This window comes from Rhinolophus sinicus, chromosome 10 (genome assembly GCF_057876585.1).
Source record: "Rhinolophus sinicus isolate RSI-liver-muscle chromosome 10, RSI-T2T, whole genome shotgun sequence".
In the NCBI taxonomy this organism is placed as follows: domain Eukaryota; kingdom Metazoa; phylum Chordata; class Mammalia; order Chiroptera; family Rhinolophidae; genus Rhinolophus; species Rhinolophus sinicus.
The window spans coordinates 13,022,006-13,036,546 of NC_142510.1; the positions used below are offsets into that span (position 1 = coordinate 13,022,006).

Sequence of the window (14,541 nt, forward strand, 5' to 3'; positions counted from 1 at the left end):
TGACCAAGTGGAAACTCCCTCCCCGAGGCGGAAGCCGGGGGCGCCCCACTGGGGCCGGAGCCTCCGCCGGGGCGGGATCTGGGCCCAGGGGCGGGGCGCCGGGAGTGGACCCGGGTCCCGCCCCTGGGCCCCGCCCCTCATCCTCTCATGAATATGAATGACCGGCGGGAGCGAGCGGAAGTGTGAGGCGGCCCCTGCCTGGCTGGCCCCGCCCCCGTCGCGGCCCTGCGGCCGGGGGGCGTGGCCTAGCCGCGGACAGCCCGCCCCTCCCGCCCCGCGCGGGGCCTCCTTCCGGCCGGCGCGCCCCGGACGTGACCTCGCGGGCGCGCGCCGGAGCTTTCGGGGGGAGGTGACCGCACCCCCAGCACAGGTAGGGCCGCCCTTTTGTCCCCGGCGCCGCTCCCGGGAGCCCGGGTCCCGCCGCCAGCCCTGGCCCGCGGCTTCGGCGCGCGCTGCTCCTCTTGCTCCGGCCCAGGGCGGGGTCCGGCCGCTGAGCCAGGCTCTTGGGCGCGCCCGCAGCCCCGGAGACGTGAGCGGAATCTTGCACTCACCCCGGCGGGCGCGGGCACACTGGGTGGCGAGTGTAGCAGAAGCTCTGCCCGCAGAATGCTTAAGGTCCAGGGTATCAGTAGAATGTCCAGTATGTCCAGTGGTGCCAGGGTGAGGACAGAAGCGGGCAAGGGCATCGAGCAGGCGGCTAGGGAGGGCTCGCTGCAAGGTGACTTTTGAATCAAGACCTGGAGGAAGCCAGGGAGCAAGCCGGCGCCTGGGGAGGGTGAGGAGCAGCCAGGCACAGAGGCCCGTGGGGCTGGAGTGACGTGGGAGAATGAAAAGGATGGAATCACGATAGTAATGGCTCACGAGTTGAGCAGGTGCCAGGCCAAGTCCTAGGTGCTTTATGCATATTATTTCCTTTAATCCTCAGGACATCCCGGACCTGGACACTGTCATTAGCTGAGAGGAAATCGGCTCAGGGAGGTTAAATAACTTGCCCAAGGTCACACAGCATTGGAACCCAAGGAGACTGATGTCATTGCCTGAAACACCCAGGAGACCAGGGTGGGGTGACCTTGACCAAGACAGGTTCTCTGCTCTGCCCCTCAGTTTCCTCCCACAGTACTAGAGGGAGGGGTGGTGAGTGACCTGAAGGGAAGAATGGGCTGTCAGGGCCCTTTTTGCTGACAGTCTGCCCTAAACCCAGCTTGCTGTATTGCACACCTAGCATTTGGGGCCCTGAAATCCAGCTTAAAGTCAGTGCACAGAACAAGGGTGTAGCAAGAGCCTTCACAGAAGTCTGTTCTCCCAGGAGAGGCTTTTGTTGTCTGAGAAGCATTTGTCACCCCTCCAAGCTGTGGAGCAGGCACAAATGTCTTCAGGGAGACGGGGCAGAAGACCCAGAGCAGAGAAGAGGCTACTGCTGGGAGTGGGTGGAGAGAATCCTGGTATGGCCGAGTGCTCTGGAACAGTAACAAAGACAGTGCCAGTTGGGCAGGCTGTGTGTACCCACCAGCAACTGCAGAACAAGCAGATTCACCCAAACATCCCTGTGAACCTGCAGAAATTAAGACCCACCTACGAAACCCACCCAAGTCTTCACCCGAGCAGGTTCTCTGATGACCAACCAGACGTGGTGGAAAGGTCCTCAGGGTTGCTGATCTGGACTCTGCTGGCTCTGCCAGTCACTTCTGTGTTGTGGAAGGGGGGAAATGTTTTCATGCTCCTGGGAAAATCTGCCTGTGAGCTGGTCCCAAAGTTCTAAAAGGCTGTGGGTTTCTCCTGGGGGCCCCTTCTCCAGCCTGGCACAGCATCCAGCCTTGGCCTTTCGACTATGGTGTGAAATGTGGCCCTGAGGGGGTTAGGAGTGGGACCCAGCCCTCTGTGTTTGAGCCTCCAGTCACCAGTGACTGGAGGTCCTGGTGGTACAGGACACAGGGAAACTTACTGTCAGGACATTTGTTGACCAGAGGGAGGCTCAGAGAGGACACAGCTACAAAATAGCAGAGATGGAATCCAAATGCAAACTGTTGGAGTTCAGAGCCCAAGCCTGCCCCTCAGGGAGCGGAGTCACCCCAGCTGAGGGGATGTACTGTGTATGTGGCCCCGTGTTTGCCAAAGTGGGTGCATCACTTGGAGACCCTCCCCCCACCACACACACACTCTGTGAGGCCGTAGGGATGGTGAGGGGACGATGACCAAGGGGGATAGAGACACTTTGTGTTCTTTTTTCTCAGCAATGCAGTCCCTAGGCCTTGTTGCCAGGTCTTTGCTCTGGGCCGAATCAGTCAGTCCCTTCTCAGGGTGGGACTAGTGTAGGTGGGGCCAGAGGCATCTTCGGGGCGCCAGGCAGGGTCTTCAGCCAGGGGCTTCCTCCTCATAAAGTCTTGGGCTTTGGTCTTGGAGCCGGGCCCATTGGTGAATGACTCCACCTGGGCATCCAGGACCCACCTGTACACCTTGGCCTTGAACTAAGGGCGCAGCTGGACTAAGGCCTTGAACTAAGAGCCACTGAATGGGTGGCCGTGAGTGTGGCTGGAGGGAGAGAGGTCTGAGGCAGCACATGAGCGTCATGAGACTAATATGGGTAGAACGCACGAGGGAGATGGGAGCTCATCCCCTCAAGTGACCCCGTGAGCCAGGGCTTGTGGCAAAAATCACTGCATATTGTTTCGTGTGGAGCTGGTTCCCCCTTCCCTCTGAACTCCTCGCCTCCCTGGTGATATTCTGAGTCTTAGAGCCTCAGTGCGTTCTCAAACTCATCATGCTGACCAGTAAGTCTAGGGCAGGGCTCAGGGATCTGCATTTTTAACAAGCTCAAGTGACCGTGATGCATGTGGTCCTCCGACTACACCTGGAAAACCACTGTCCTGGGCTTTCTAACTGGACAGTGGAGAGGAACCCCTTCCGAGTCTCCTAGCCGATCAGAGCCGGGGGGTGTGTTTTCCACAACTGAATTTAAACTCTTTCCCTGTTGGAGCTCTGTCATCAGCTGGGCTTCCCCCTTGTTTAAAATAAATGATGGCATCTCCAGCAATAGCCCCATCTCCAACCCTTCCAGCCGAGTTTCCCCAAAGAGCTGGCTGCCCTAGATCACTCACTCCCTTCTGAACTGAGCTGTCTACTCACGCAACACTTTGCCCCAGCTTCTGCTCATGTCCTAAAACCCCCAGGGTCTGCCTGTGGCCCCTGAAACAGGTGTTCCCTAAGGTGCCATCCTTGGACCTCCCTTTTCTTGGTGGGTTTCCTCAATTAAAGAGGCAAAAGTGAGAGGAACCCAATCTCTACGCAGGAGAGTCCCAAGTATTTCTACCCACCCATGTGGGGGCACCAGGCTCACTTTTTTAGGGCCTAGCTTGATGTCTCCCCTAGGCCTGCCCACTGGAGCTCTTCCAAATAGGCTCTTGATTTGAGGGGAATCTAGCCACACCTGTCACTTAGGGTGGTCCAGCTGGCGGGCTTCTGTATGGCCTCTTACTGAAGCTGCACACCCTGAGAAGAAAGAGCGCCTGCCATCTTTAAGGGAGTCCATCTCATTAGCCAGGCTTCCCTGCTAGTAACTTCTGACTTCTTTTGCTTTCCCTGATAAAACTATTAGTACTGTCCCATCTTCCGGACCCCTGAGCCCCCCACCCCCACTAATGTCTGTTCTAGTGCCTCAGGCTTACAGCCTCAGGGTCTCTTTGTACCACCTCCCCCACCCCCACCTCCCACCCCTGCCTCGGACTACAGTCCTTAGTTTGGGGTCTCTGAAATTAAGCAGCAGACTGCCCACTTTGCTGAGAGCCAGACGCTGAGCCCAGGGGTGTCGGCTGAGCGGGTAGGTCTCCCTCTGGACCAGTCCATCTGTTGCCTGCTCAAATACGGCCTGGCTTTCCTCCATCTGTGTTAGGGGCCACACAGTGTTGGGCCACTGCCCTGCCTGGAGTTAGGAGTCTTGGTTTCCGTCCTGGTTTTGTCCTAACCAGCCTTATGACCTGACAGATTCCTTGAGCCTTCTGAGTTCCCATTTCCTCGTCTGTAACATTGAATCTGGTAATAACAGTCCTGTCTCACAGGCTCACAAGAGGATTGACATTACATGACCTCATCTCTAAGCATCCTTGGCACATAATATTGCCTGATCTTTATTATCACATTTAATCCTCCAAACCATCCTGTCAGGTAGATTGTTACCATCAGGCTCATTTTGTAGATGAGGAGAAGGAGGCTCAGAGAAGCCAAGTGATTTGCCCGAGGGTACACAGCTATAAAGTAGCAGAGATTGCATTATTCTAGAGCAGACTCACTGCAGAGCCTGAGATTCTAGCCACTAACATCCCACATCCCCACACCTGCTCTGGGTTCTCACTTCATTTGATTCATTCAAATATTGATGTGCCTACTTCCTAGGGACATAGCAGTGAATGTACAGGAAGCTCTGCCTTCATGGAGCTTACATTTTTGTGGGGACACAGAAAGGAAGAGGTGTATAAAAACTCCTGTAGGAACTTGGCTGAGGCCCTTCTTCTTCACTGTCTGCCCTGGGGGCACAGACCAGGACTCCCTAACTCGCCTCTCCACCGCTCCGTTTGCCTGAAGGCTTCAGGCAGTAGGCATTGGCTGAATTGGACTAGATGTGAGTGTGTCCCTGTGAAGGAGGAAGTGACCATAGCAGGACCTGATGTCGGGTTTCCAGGTGTTGGAATCCTCGGGTTGGGGACAGTGCAGGCACAGAAGGAATGGGATTGCAGTCCGGCGCCACGACCCACAGGCCAGGCTGCGGACAGGCTTCATTAGGGAACTGCAAATCAAAACCGCAGCGAGATACCACTTGAAACCCCCCAGGATGACTATAACAGAAAAAGGGCAGTAAATATTGGGAGGATAGGGAGAAATTAGAACCCTCACACACTGCTGGTGGCAATGTCAAACGGCCACTTCGAAACAGTCCGGCAGTTCCTCAACGTAGAGTCACCATTTGACCCAGAACTTACCCTCCTAGGTATATACCCAAGAGAATTGAAAACATATGTCCACATAAAACGTACATGGATGTTCATACCAGCGTTATTCACAACGGCCAAAAGGTGGAAACAACCCAAATATTCATCAGCTGACAAATGGGTAAACAAAATGTGGTCTAGCCATGCAATGGAATATCACTCAGCCATAAAAAGGAATGAAGTACTACTGATGCATACTACTTGAAAACATTATGCTCAGTGAAAGAAGCCAAACGCAAAAGGCCACGTACTGTATGATTACATTCACATGAAATGCCCAGAATAAGCAAATCTTTAGAGGAGGAAATTAGACTAGTGGTTGCCAGGTGCTGGGGGTACAGGGATTGGAGAGTAAGGAGTGCAGGGTTTCTTTTTGGGGTGATGGAAATGTTCTAATTGATTGTGGTGATAGTTGCCCAATATTGTGAATCTACTAAAAAATATTGAAATTATTTTAAAATGGTAAATTGTATGGTATGTGAGTTACATCTCTATAAAGCTCTTACTAAAAAAGTATTAGCCAGACTTCCCTGCGTTGATGCTGACAGATGGCATGAGGAAGTGGACTCAAGAACTTGCTGAGTGACTGGGGGAGAGTCTTTGGGGTTACATTGCTGTAGTTCTCATGATATGATCCCCGAGATATGACTCTGGAGGAGGCTTTGATGAATGCTTCAGGCCTCAGCTTATGTGTTACCCCTGAGAGCGCCCCTTCCCCCATAACCCTCCCTTTGTCACTTGCCATCAGTTTCAGCCTCTTTTCCTTCTTTCCTTTGTAGCTCTTGCCACACTTAGAATTGGTTTTTGTCTGTGGACCTGATTTTGTCTGACTTTGTTGGGCTGTTTCATGAGGTTAGGGGCTTGCTTGTCTATATCTTGGTTGCCCCATGGTAGGTGCTCAATAAATACCTGTTGAAGGAATGAACCCATATATACTGATAACAACCGAGGGAGGGCTGGGCTGGGGTCCCTGCTCACTGAAGGGGGGCTAGCGAACAGAATGGATCAGGGTGTCTCCTGGCCCCAGTGGCTTTCTTTTTGTCTCCGTTTCAGTTCCAAGAGAATGTCTGTGGAAAGGAAGCCCAAAGCCTGGTCTGGCTGGGAAGAGGGGTGAGGGGAGGGGAGCAGGAGTGGGGGCTGGGCGGGCCTGGGGAGGAAGTCTGCAGCCCCAGGCTGCCGAGGGCGCGGCGTCTGTGTTTGCACCTTTGGAATGTGGCTGATTCACTCTGGGGGGAGCCATGTGCAGCCACCGCTGCCGCCGACATCTGGAGGCTGAATTCCAGGAGGAGACAGATTCCTGCAAGCAGATGCCAACTTTGAAGGTCAAACTGAGCGATGGAGCTGCTTTAGGAGGAGGCCCAAAGGGTCTGACACTGCACCCCCCCTCCTACCCCCACCCCAGATTCTGGGAGAGAGGTGAGGCCCCATCTCCAGCCGTGTCCCAGCCCCTAAGCTACCAGAGCCTCTATGGGAAACCACGTGAGTTCTGCAGTGAGACCTGTGTGCAAAGACCAGTTACTTAACAGCTCATATAAATGCAAAGGCTGAGGGCCCGGCTGGTCCAGGGCTCATCGTGGTGCTGGGACACTGGCTTGCACCTTCTGATCCAGTATCTGTGTTGCCTAGCTTGCCTCTCCTAAGGCAGGACCCCAGGCTTGCCTCTTGTTGGGTCCCCGCTTATCTCCGTCACTGATTGGGTCAGGAGCTTGCCCCAGCCCAGGGCCAACACCCCTAGAGCCACACGGAGAAGGTGGGAGTGAGGGGTCCCCCAAGGGGCCAATGCCAGGGGGTGGGCACAGACACCACACACCCCACTTTCATCAGCTGCCTCCACAGGACTGGTTTCTGGGGCTTGTGCCAGGCACAGTGCTCAGCTTCATGGCTCTTACCTACTGGGTGTCCCATTGGCTAAATTCCTTAAGCTCTCAGAAGCTCATTTTCTTCATCTATGAAATCTCATAGGATTCTTTTAAGGATTGAATGAGACAATGCATGCAAATCCCTTGGCACTTGCCTGGCCCAGAGGAGGCAAGATGCTTACTCACGTCTACTTCCCTTTCTCTTCCCAGTGTCTGGATGCTATGTGATCTGCTCTGTGACTGCATGTGTGTGTGTGTGTGTGTGTGTGTGCATGCATGTGTGTGCACACGTGTGTACATGCAGCAGGCCCCTTTCTCTTCTCCAAGGAGTTCTGTATGGTTTGGCTTTTTCCCAGAGGGTTAGGGACTACACAGGACAGAGGGTGGAGGCAGGAGACAGAATGAAGGGGTTGAGGGAGAAATGTGGGCCTCACCTGCAGGTCTGCAGGCTCAGGCCTGCCTGCCTCTGGGAGTCACCTCCCTATCCCCTCAGCTGCACCTGGGGCTGGAGGAAGGGCCCAGACTCTGAGGAGTGGCTGCCTCTGACCCTCCCATGCCACATTATAAGCGTGTCTGGTTGGGGGGCTCTGAGCCCTGAACCAGGCTTGCTATATTCTCTCTCGGAACCCTGGAACCTGGGGGTGGGTCAGAGAGGAACTCAGGGCTGGGGCTTCTCAGAAGAATTGGTGCCCGGAGTAGTCCCAGCCTCTTGGATGCCTTCTGCGAGGAAGCCAGCTATAATCTTTGTCCAGCTATTTCTGAACTGAGGTGAGGCACCCCACAGACTCTGCTTGGGGCTGTGTATCCCTAGAAGGAGTGTTCTACCCCCTGGGCTCAGCCTTCCCCTCTCCTGCCAGCCCTGCTCAGTGACACACCTCTGAGCTGCCACAGGTCTGTGGGTGCCAGCTCTTCCCCACCAACCACCCAAGTCCTCCAACTCTCGGCCTAAACACCGCTTATGCATGTGTGGTCATTCTCGTCTCCATGGCTCTGGGTTCAGTACCTTCATGCAGAGCTTAACTGGGATACTGCATCAGTCAACACAGTGGTTAGTGGATCCTGCCAGCAGTCACTCATTCACGTCTGTGTGCACTGAGCAGGACTGTGAAAATTGTCCCAGGCTGCCTAGCTCTCCTCCGGGTGTCAAGCATGTATTAATGTGTTCATCTGGTCTCTTCCGTTTTATGGCAGACTCTGAAGCTGAAGGGCATAGTCATGAGAGCTGCATTTTCTGAGCTCTTAGTGCTTTTTAAAAATTGAGATATAATTTACATACCATAGAATTCACCCTTCTAAAGTGTACAATTCAGTGGGTGTTAGAATAGTCACAGCGTTGTGCATCCATCACCACCATCTAATTCCAGAACATTTTCGTTGCCCCCAAAAGAAACCCCAGTAGGTTCTTCAGTTGTAAAAAATGTACCACTCACGGGGGGGGGGGTGTTGATAATGGGGGAGGCTGTGCATGGGTGGGGGGAGGTGGTGTATGGGCCATCTCTATACCTTCTATTAAATATTGTTGTGAACTTAAAACTGCTCTAAAAAGTAAAATCAATTAAAAACAAAAACTAAACAAAAAACCCCTAAACCATTAGCAGTCACCCCCCCCCCCATTCTTCTATCCCCCCCAGCCCCTGGCAGTCACCGATCTGCTTCTTGTCTCTGTGGACTTGCCAGTTCTGGACATTTCATATCAATGGAATCCCAATGTGCGGCTTTGTGTGTCTGGTTTCTTTTACTGAGCATGACGTTTTCCATGTCCTTCCATGTTGTAGCCTGTGTCAATACTTCACTCCTTTTTATGGCCAAGTAATATTCCATTGTGTAGATAATTCAGAATCTGTGTATTCATTCATCCATCAGTGGGCATTTGGGTTGTTTCTACCTTTTGTGAATAATGCTATGAACATATATGTATAGTTTTTGTGACGAAGGAGGCTTTCAGTCAAAGTGCTTTTTGACAGAAGCCTCGTTGAATCCTCACAGCGTGTTCCCTCTCCAGCAGATGCGGAGACCGAGGCTCAGAGGTGCGTCACGGTCGCAAAGCTGGCAGTGCAGGGATTCTCCTGCTCCGGCTGCCGGGCCCAGAACCCCGACTGAGGCGGCCACTCATGTTTAGCAGAGCCTGCCTTGCTTAGTGCTGCCTCGCAGTAGATGCTGCTGACTCTTCAAACAAGGGCCGTGCAACCCTCAAGCCCCAGAAGCCCTCCATGTTCTGTCAAGGTGAGTGCCGGTCACCTGCTCAGTGGTGGTGATCCTGTGCTCGCCCGGAAGCACCTCCGGGGGTTAGGGGAGGTCCCCACTGCTGCAGAGTCGTCCACAGACCCGGGACCAGGCATTTGACTGCTTCCTCTGGATACATTCTCAGCCTGTACCATCTCGCTTTCCTGGGAGTCCCAGGGCTGCCTTTCATCTCTTGCCTTGGATTTGGCACACAGACCCATGTTCACTACCGATGAACTTTGCTTCTTCCACCTTCTTTCCCCCATGGCATGTTGGGTAGATGTGTGAGTCCTGCTGTCAGACAAGCCCTGGTTCAGGTCTGTTCTGCCACTCTGGCTGTGTGGCTTCGGGCAAGTTTCTGAATGTCTCTGAGCCTCTATTTGCACATCTTTGGGGGGGTTTGTAATAATACTACCTATCGATAAAGATACACTGATTAGGTGGCTGTGGAATTGACCAAGAGAGGGGAGATGAGGTGCCCAGTCAGCACCCAGCACTCAGCACACATTTGGGAAGCCACCTTCTCCCGTCAGTCCTCACTGCAAAAGCAGGCTGGCAGCCTGCCCGGGGAGGGGGCAGGGAGCTTTGTGTGTCTCTTGTCCCTGGTGCAGCAGGAGGCTGCCATGACTCAGTTCTCCCCAAGGAGGGGGGAAGTCAAGGCCAGGCCTCTGAGGTCTGGACCCGTCCTCCTCCCCACTCTGCCCTCTGCCCATCTCCCCACCCAGTGCTTCCGGCAAAGCTGGGCAGGGCCTGGTGCATTCTTTGCTGGTCGCCTGGGCCCAGCTCTCCACCCCTTCCCCAGATCTGCAGCACAGACCTGCTGCCCCATGGACCATGCTGAGTGGGTGCCACAGCCCATGGCCTGAGGCTGGAGGGGCAGCCATGTGGAGGGGACACGGGCCAAGGATGGGAGGACCTCCTTTGGCCACCAAAGCGGAGCCTCGGGCTCCTGCCAGGGAAACCCTCTCTGCTGCTGCTGCTGCTGCTGCTCAGCCTTCCCCAGCCCTGCCTCTCTCCTCCTGCTTCTCACATTTCAGCTTCTGAGTTACTGGCACCACCTCTGCTGCTGCTGCTGCTGAGGCCACTGCACCAGACAGACGTTAACCCCCCATGTGCTGGCAGTGGTGCACAGCCTGAAACGGGCAGCGGGGGCGTGAGATCTGGAGGGGCTAAGGGAGGAAAAAGCCATCCTGAAACCAGTCCCTTTGCTTTAGGCTGGCTCCCCTCCAGGGCTTTCTCTTGCCTCCTTCCTCCCTGTCTGCCCAAACTTGAAGCCAAAGCCTCTCTGACCCCTAGAGTCATTCCTTCCTTTGGCTGCCTGTGCACTGACAGTCAACCACAGAATGTAGGCTGTATCACCGTGTACTTGATCTTGTCCTTTCATGCAGGCCGTGTTTTCTCCCTTCATATCCCTCACTGTGCCCAGCTGTGCTCCCCTCTTGCACCTGGCCTTACCTGGTCAGGACCAGGCCACCAGTCCCAGGTGAGCTCTCGAGTCCTGAGGCCACAGGCAGTCGTGAGGAGCCAGCAGGGTGCTGGTACTGACCAGCCGGAACGATCTTGGTCAGGTCCCTGGGGTACGATCACAGACTCGGGGTGCAGTAGTGAGGACGAAACAGGGAACTCAAGTATAGCCTCCAAAGCAGCAGGGGGCACTCAGCAGACACTCAACCACTTGTGCCCATATACACATGTGCTCCCCACACACACACTGGGGCTCTGGGCACCCCCTCCCCTAGGAGAGCTACTCCGATTTCCTGGCTGCCTCTCCCCTTGTAGCCACCACCCAAGTCTGCTTTCTCGTCGGAGCAGGCCTGTGTCTCTCCCTGGCCTGGCTAGTCCCAGCCCCATCTGCTTCCATCCTCAAATGGGACTGGACATACTGCCTTCTCTCCCCCACCGCTGTCCGTCCCTCCAAGGAGAGCCACTGCCCAGACAGACACTGGACATTCTCTCCGAGCTCAGCAGCACGCCCAAATATCCTCCTCTCCCTCTGCTTCTGACCCTTCTCCTGAACTCCAAATGCCCCCTCCTGGTTTCTTGTGGCACCTCTGCTGACCACTCACCCTCTCTACCACAACCCCTTGGTCCCTAGGCTGATGTAACTCTCCTTTTATATTGACCAGAGGCCCCCAGCTCCGTTCTCCCCTTCCCCCTGCACTGTCTGGTGGGAAGGGCCCAGGCTGGGTGTCAGGTCCCACCTTTACGGCTATGCCATGCCTCAGGCTCCTGGTCTACAGGGTGGGATTGTCATAGCAGCCCTGTGTGCTTACAGAGATCGACCGAGGAAGTGGTCAGCCAGCCATTTCTGTCTAAAATTGAAACAGAGCAGCGTGGCCATGGGTTGGATTTTTATAAAGGGAATGGAGCTAACTGAAGCAGGTTGTACCTGGTTCCTCCTTGTTGACGTGGTGAGAAGCAGAGATGTGTCCCTGGGGAAAGTCCCTCACAGAGGGAGGTGAAATTTTCCCATGGAGTGTGAAGGGAGGAGCTGAGTGCTGACCATGGAGGCGGGAGGAGTGAAGGCAGAGCCCACCCTAGTGGGCTGCAGGAGCAGGCCTGGAAACACAGGACGTGGGACCAGAAAGGGGGGGACGGGACATACCACAGATAGGTGGACACCAGCCCCCTTTTCAAGGGCTTGCTTATGAGCTAAGTGAGTCAGATCGGGCTGGACAAAGGAAGCGGGCATCCGGACGTCAGCGCCTTTTGGGGCTCCTAGAAAAGCCCGATGCCCCAAGATCTGCAGGGCCGTGGAGGTGCGGGAGGCTAGAGGTCAGGCCCTCCACCCCAATCCCTGCTTTGGATTGCTCAAATGTGTTCGTTCGTACGCTGCCTGCCCACAAAGCATCATGCGTGCCGGGCGCCCCCTAGTGGTTGGGAACCCCCAGCCTTGTTGGCCCAGAGATCTGCCTGTGTCTAGGATAGGAAAGGGGACCAGGGCATTGGGGGATGTTGAGGTTTGCTCCAAACTCCAGCACGGGCCTCTATCCCCCATTCTGCATTTCTGGGAGTACTCAGGATTTCCTCCCACGCAGGGGCTGTTTGCTTCTCTGGGGCCTCCATCCCTGATCCGAGAGCTGGTGTCCCTGCCCCTCTCCCTAGCAGGCTGAGGTTCCTCACTGGTACCAGATCATGCTGGGATCTGAAAGGCCGTCTGTCCGAACCCCCGATCCTGGCATATTTGTGTGGAGGGGAAAGCTTCACATTAGGGTTGGGGACCTAGATTGCTGTTTGGGTTCCCTCTCCAGTTTTCTGTCTACCCTTAGCTTTCTCTGCACCTCTTTCCTGTTCCTCCTATCTATGGGAGCAGAATTCTCCTAATGCCCGCAGTTACTTTTGCCCTTGTATACCCCCTCTTTTTGAGCATAGGCAGACCCTGTGCATATGGTATCACTCTGTGATTAGGTTATGTTACATATGCTCAGTTGACCTTGAGATAGTGACATTACCAGGTGGGCCCGACCTAATCACCTGACCCTTAACGAGAGACTTTTCTCTGTTTCTGGAAGAGAAAATTAGATTCAAAGCGAAAGGGATGCACATGTGGGATGTTCTCTCGCTCAGATGGAGGGGACCACAGGACAGGGGCCTGAGAATGGCTTCTAGGAGCTGAAAGCAGACCCCAGCCAGTAGCCAGCAAGCCAACAGGACTTCAGTCCTACAGCCAAAAGGAACTGAATTCTGCTGACATCCAGTGAGCTCGGAAGAGGATCAGAGCCCCAGATTAAATCGAAGCCATGGCTGACAGCTCGATTTCATCTGGTGCCACCCTGAGCAGAGAACCCAGCCATGCCATGCCTGGACTGTGCAATGATAAGCAGGTGCTGTTTTAAGCCAAGAGATTTTTAGAAACTTATTATACAGCAACAAGAAACAAATACAGCATCTTTCCAAAAAGAAGAAGGTTATTCTAGACACGTAGGATAAAAATGAGAAGAATCTATTCCTCCCTTTACACGGTGCTATGTAGAATCAAAACCTGCAACAGCCACCTGTGCTTACAATTCCCCTTCCTGGCTGCAGTTAAACCCACATTCTTAGGGTTCACAGCTCTCATCTGAGCTTCCAAGCATACTGGGATGAGGGCAGGTTTGTTCTGAGAAGGGCTATGCTGACAGCACCACCAGAGCAGGCAGATCCCACTCTGGCTAAAGAAAGGAGCTCTGAAACCCTCTGCTGTAGGGGATCCCCATGATTTCTGGGGTCCCCTGGACTTCTGGCCATTTTTAGGGTCAATAAAGCCATTTTAAAAATAACAGCTTTATGGCTTCTTCTGGCTAGGCTGAGGGGTAGCTTCGTATATTGAAGGACACAGCCTCTGGAATTCTTGCCTTTTGCAAGATTGAAATCATGGCAGGTCCAGAAACTGATGCCTAATTCCATTTCACTGGTGTCAAAAAATATTTCAACTCTTATACTCACAGGTAGAATGAATTGTGTATTGGCCATGTATGGAGGCGTTGCTTTGCTGGTCTTACTCTTCAAGTTCAGGTCTAAAAAAACTCCAGCTGTGAAAGCAAGATAAAAGGATTCTAAACTGTACCTCATTGGTTAATTTCCCATGCCTGGAGAAACTAATGTCAACTCATCATGTGATACTGAGTTTATACAATAAATCATGAACCTGGAAAAAAATAAAATAGCAGCTTTATTAGATACAATTCACTCAATCTAAAGTGTACAATTCAGGGGCCTGCCCAGTGGCTCAGGTGTTTGGATCTCCGTGCTCCTAACCCCGAGGGCTGCTGGTTCAGTTCCCACAAGGGCCAAGTGGTCTCTCAACCACAAGGTTGCCTGTTCGACTCCCACAGGGGATGGTGGGCTGCGCACCCTGCAACTAAGATTGAACACAGCACCTTGAGCTGAGCTGCCCCTGAGCTCCTGGATGGCTCAGTTGGTTGGAGCGTGTCCTCTCAACCACAGGATTGCCGGTTTGACTCCCGCAGGGGCTGGTGGGCTGTGCCCCCTTCAACTAACAACGGCAACTGGACCTGGAGCTGAGCTGCGCCCTCCACAACTAAGACTGAAAGGACAACTTGACTTGGAAAAAGGCCTGGAAGTACACACTGTTCCCCAATAAAAGTCCTGTTCCCCTCCCCCAATAAAATCTTTAAAAAAAAAAAAAAGTGTAGAATTCAGTGGTTTCTAGTATATTCACAGGGTTGTGTAATCATCACCACAATCAATTTTAGAACATTTTCATCACCCAATAAGAAACCCCCAACACCCTTTAGCAATCACCCCTCATTTCTCCTTAACTCCCCCTCATTTCCTGGCAACCACTAATCTGCTTTCTATCTCTACAGATTTCCTTATACTGGACATTTCATATAAATGGAATCATACAATATGTGACTTCTTTCACTGAGTAGCTTGTTTTCAAGGTTCATCCATGTGGCATGAATCAGTACTTCATTGCTTTTTATGGCTGAATAATATTCCATTGTATGGAAGGACCACATTCTGTGTATCCATTC

General features: G+C 53.5%; 1 pseudogene across 1 annotated transcript; it reads left to right on the plus strand.

Moving 5' to 3' along the window:
- Positions 1 to 213: 213 nt before the first annotated feature.
- LOC109436710 (ATP synthase F(0) complex subunit k, mitochondrial pseudogene) lies at positions 214 to 14,190 on the plus strand (annotated as a pseudogene). Its single transcript, XR_016022596.1, has 3 exons — positions 214 to 370; positions 8,841 to 9,061; positions 12,629 to 14,190. The product of XR_016022596.1 is annotated as an ATP synthase F(0) complex subunit k, mitochondrial pseudogene (transcript).
- Positions 14,191 to 14,541: the final 351 nt, after the last annotated feature.